Below are 5,087 nucleotides of genomic sequence, written 5' to 3'. Positions count from 1 at the left end.
CGGGCCGAGCACCAATACTGAATTCAAGAATTCGTCATATGGGTCCTCTTCAAATGCAAACCAGGGCCATGTTAAGCAATTAGACTCAGCCTCAATGGATGAAAAGCGAAAGAAGGGTCTATGCTATTCTTGCAATGAAAAATGGCAACCAAACCATAGGTGTAAATCCAAGTTATTCATGGTCTCGGCCAATCAAGAAGATCAAGAACCTGACCAAGAACCTGTTTTGGATGATCTACCTTCATTGCTCGGCTCAAGGGATGAACCAGCCATATCCTTACATGCCTTGACCGGGTCTAAAGCCTTCCAAACGCTCCAGATTCTTGGCAAAGTTGGGAACCTGCCGGTGGTGATCTTGATCGATACAGGCAGCACCCACAATTTTATCAATAGCAGGATTTTGGAGAAAATAGACCACAAAAGCATAGCAACCCAGGTACAATCGGTTAGAGTGGTTGATGGATCTAATGTTTTATTTTCTAGTGTTTGCAAGGACTTGAAGTGGTCGATGGAAGGCAATGAATACCAAACAGAAATGAAGGTAATTTCCATGGACGGTTATGATATTGTGTTGGGAATTGAATGGTTGATTACTCTAGGCCCGTCTTCTTGGGACTTTGAAAAGCTGACCCTATCCTATGATAAGCAAGACATAACCACGGTCCTTAAAGGGATTCCTCGGTCGCAGGCCAGTTTAATGCATGGAAACCAGCTGGAAAAGACCTTAGATGAATATATTGTTGCTGCCAAAATGCAAGTAAAGAGTAAGTCCGAAGGCCAAACTGTTTCACTAGCTGCAATGACTTTGGAAGATATTCCTAATGATCTAATTAGAAGCTATGGCTCATTCGATGCTGCTGTTATGCTGGTTCGGGAGAAAGACTTGGCCTGGATTTTTGAGCCAAGTATGGAGTTTAATCGAAGTTGGAAGAAATTATTTTTGCACCAGGCGCTGGGGACATTGCAGCAACCAAGGCCAGCTCTAAACACTGAAAAACTCGACCTTGGGTGCACAGAAATTCTAGACAGGGGCGGAGTGGCAAGCGACCCAGCAGCGCAAAGGACCGCAAGGACCCGGCCAGTTCCACTACTGAAGCGATTCTACCGAAAGTTTTTTGTGAAAATACGGTCTTATGTTGCGACCTTTGCTGAAAATGCCGAAGCCCGACCGAAGCAAAAGTTTTGAAGTTGAAGATGCATATTAGAGGCTGACCAGTCCATGTTCTTTTCGTCGAGGGCGACGAACTTCGAAGGGGGGGGATAATGTTACGGGCTGCTCATCAAAAACCTCGGTCCTAAAATATTTTATTCATCCGTCTCTCGGCCCAAGTGTCTATATGGGCCCGTTTATGTTTTTTATGGAATAATTCTGTTTTGTTTACTTTCTCTTTTATCTTTCTTTGAAACCGAATTCTGTTATGTTGGAAGTTTGTTGTAACCGAATACTCTTGGGTAAATCAGCCTCTTTAAATGGTGATGCCCACCCCACTTTTTGGGGCTATGAATTGAATATTTTGGAACTTGGTGTTTAAGTTATCTCTCGGCCCTCCTCCCCCTTCTTGGACCGCTAGGTGTGATCTAGTGGTATTTCTCTCCTCCCCTTCGGCTCTTCTCTCCATAACCTCGAATTCTCCTCTAATTCTATGTCCGCTGCGCTAGAGTGTTGAATTTCATCATCAAGAACCCGTTTCTTGAATTAAAGAACTTGAAAGGCTCGGTCATAATTAAAACTCCTAACACATTGCTCTATTTAGATTGGATCAATGCTATGCAAGAAGAATTAAACCAATTTGAAAGAAATAAAGTTTGACATTTAGTTACAAGACCAGATGATCAAACTGTGATTGGAACGAGATGAGTTTTTAGAAATAAACTAAGTGAAGATGGCTTAATTGTAAGAAATAAAGTTAGACTAGTAGCTCAAGGCTATAGACAGGAAGAGGAAATTGAAATTGAGGAGTCATTCACTCCTGTAGCTAGAGTTGAGGCTATTAGAATTTTTCTAGCTTATGCAGCCTTTAAAAATTTTAAAGTCTTTCAAATATATGTTAAAAGTGATTTTCTAAATGATGTACTTAATGAGGATGTGTATGTTGAACAGCCGCCTGACTTTCAAGATCATTTTCTAACAAATCATGTTTTTAAACTAGATAAGGCGTTATATGGTCTTAAGTAATCTCTTCGAGCTTGGTATAACATCTTAACTAAATTTTTATTTGATCATGATTTTACTGTAGGCACAGTAGATCTTAATTGTTCAAATCTACGTGGATGATATTATTTTTTGGTCAACTAACCCCAAACTATGTGGGAAGTTCTCTAAGCTTATGTAGTATAAGTTTAAGATGAGTATGATAGGTGAGCTGGCATTCTTTCTTGGTCTCAAAGTTCGACAACTTGAAGTTGGAACTTTCATCAACCAAGCAAATTATACCAAGGAGCTGTTGAAGAAATTCAACATGGAGAATTGCTCAACTACCTCGACACCCATGAATTCATCAAGCAAGTTAGATAAATGTGAATATGGTCAAAGCGTTTACATCACAGTTTATCGAGGGATAATTGGTTATCTACTTTATCTAACAGTCAGTCATCTAGACATCTTGTTCGCCGTCAGCGTGTGTGAGCGTTTTCAGGCTAATCATAAACAATCTCATTACGTAGCTGTTAAGCCTATTTTAAAATATTTAAAAGAAACTCAATGTGTTGGACTGTGATATCAGAAAGATTCTAGTTTCAACTTAATTAGCTATTCTGATGCAGATTATGTAGGTTGTAAAATTGATCGGAAGAGCACCAGTGAAATGTGTTAGTTCCTTGGTGATCGTCTGATCTCTTGGAACAGCAAGAAACAGACTTATGTTGCCACGTCTACAGCAGAGGTAGAATACCTTGCTGTAGGAAACTACTGTGCTCAACTACTATGGATTCAACAACAATTAAGAGACTATGGTATCTAGGAAGACGAGTCTCCAATATTCTATGACAACACCAGCGCTATTGTTATAACATACAATCCGATGTTGCATTACAGAACGAAGCATATAAATACCAGACATCATTTCATTCGGGAGCATGTTGTTCAGAAACATGTTCGGTTGGAATACGTCTAAACAGATCGGCAAGTGACAAACATCTTCACGAAGTCACTTCCCGAGACTAAGTTTTCTTACTTTAGAAATATTTTGGGTCTTTTAGATTTAAATTGATTTAAACTTTATATGCACAAATTTAGGAGAAATTGATTGATAAGTTGATAAGCTAGACGTGTTAAGACGGATGTCTTAAATCGTGCTGATAGAATAGTCGTCTGATTGCACTATACATCAGACGGATTGTGTTTAAGCATATAAATGTTAGGAAGACGTCTGCTGACATAGCTCTGCTGAAAGTCATCAGACGCATTCAGAACAGACGTCTCATTAAGTTTAAATTCAAGATATGCGGACAACATAGTTAGTCGGATGTCTAAATGTATTTAAGAAAACTCGTTTTAATCCGAGTGGGACAACTGTCTTGATCTTATCAATACATTGTCGTTTAAAATTCCTCTTTTACAATAAATGGTCACATTTTAAAATAAAATATTTTCCCTCCAATTATTTTGAATTAGATTAATTAAAATAAATATGTATTTTATTTTAATATTTATCCTATCTTTCAAAATCTTTTGAAAACAAATTACATGAAGACATGTGTCTGACATGATAAAAGATGTGACCAACATCCCTGATGGTTTATTACCACACGCAAGATCTTTAATAGATGTAATTTATGTTAAATGACGTCTTATTCTAATGATGATTTTCATCTACCATGTGTCAGTCATACTCTATAAAGAATACCCAACACGTCTAAAGAGATTCATTATTTCTATTGTGATTCTGAATCTCCAAGTATTTGCTCTCTCTCTAGAAATCTCTTGATATTCTTAGTTGTCTATAACCCTAAGTCTTTTTCTTCGTTTATTCTCTAAACCTAGAAATGGCCTCCCTTGTTCTAAACACAATACAAGTGAACTTTGAGTCCATTCTCTGTTTGGCGCTTCTAGAAATGGTTGAAATGTTCAAATCTCTTGAAGCCTCCAGCCTGAGAAAGTTTTTAGGCGGACCTTTCATCATTCACGAACTGGAGGTTTGTGAGTTCTTTGCAGTCATGAGGATAGTCGACGGAGATATTCGGGCGACGATAAAAGGAGCATACATCTCCATTTCTGAAGAAGTTTTCGCTCATTTTTTCGAGCTTCCGACGGAGGGGTTGACAAAGTTTGACGCCTATCTGGATGATATCCTTTCTGAGATGAAGAGAGTCTTCTCAGATATCTCCTCTCCCGTTGAGACTCACGGGAAGAATATATATTCTTAAAACCTGAGTTTTGTCTTCTCAATGACATCATCTCTAAATCCCTCCAAGTAAAAATCTCTAATAATGTATACTCCAATGAATGTTTTGAGATGGTGGTGGCTATATTCAAGGGAATAGCCATCAACTGGTAAAAAGTCCTTTTCAATAAACTAGTGGAGTTGTTTTCGTCTCCAAGGAAGCAAACTAGTTATGCTGCTCATCTCAGCATGATGTTCGAACATCTCCGGGTTAATGTGGGATGTGGAGTCCGCATCAATATCAACAAAGTTATGGACGGTCAAAGGGTCTATAACTACTTCTTCAGAATAATAAAAACAAAAGACAAAAGTTGTGCAACCTCTGTTCAACAGTTGGCTGATCAGTCACCAAAGAGGAGAAGAAAGTTGAGGATTGAATGTCTTGAAACTGTAAAGTCTGTTAATGAGCCTGCTGGGCAAACTACATATTTCTGATCTTCCTGGTACTATTAAAAAGGGGGAAAGAGCCGACAAGCTATCAAGGGGAAGATCAAAAAGGACAATCAAAGGAAAGAGGAGACTAGGAAAGACCTGAAAGACCCATCCTTTTGTTCATGGGAATTTTTTCTTTTATATATATATATAAAATTTCATCTTCCTCGAATTGACATTGTTAGAAATAGACTTAAATTATTGCTAACTTACCTGATATTCTAACTAAGTTTTAACATCATCAAAAATGGGGAAATTATTAAATCTAGTTAA

This window comes from Impatiens glandulifera, chromosome 7, assembly GCF_907164915.1.
Source record: "Impatiens glandulifera chromosome 7, dImpGla2.1, whole genome shotgun sequence".
Lineage (NCBI taxonomy): Eukaryota > Viridiplantae > Streptophyta > Magnoliopsida > Ericales > Balsaminaceae > Impatiens > Impatiens glandulifera.
This window is presented reverse-complemented; position numbering follows the sequence as displayed.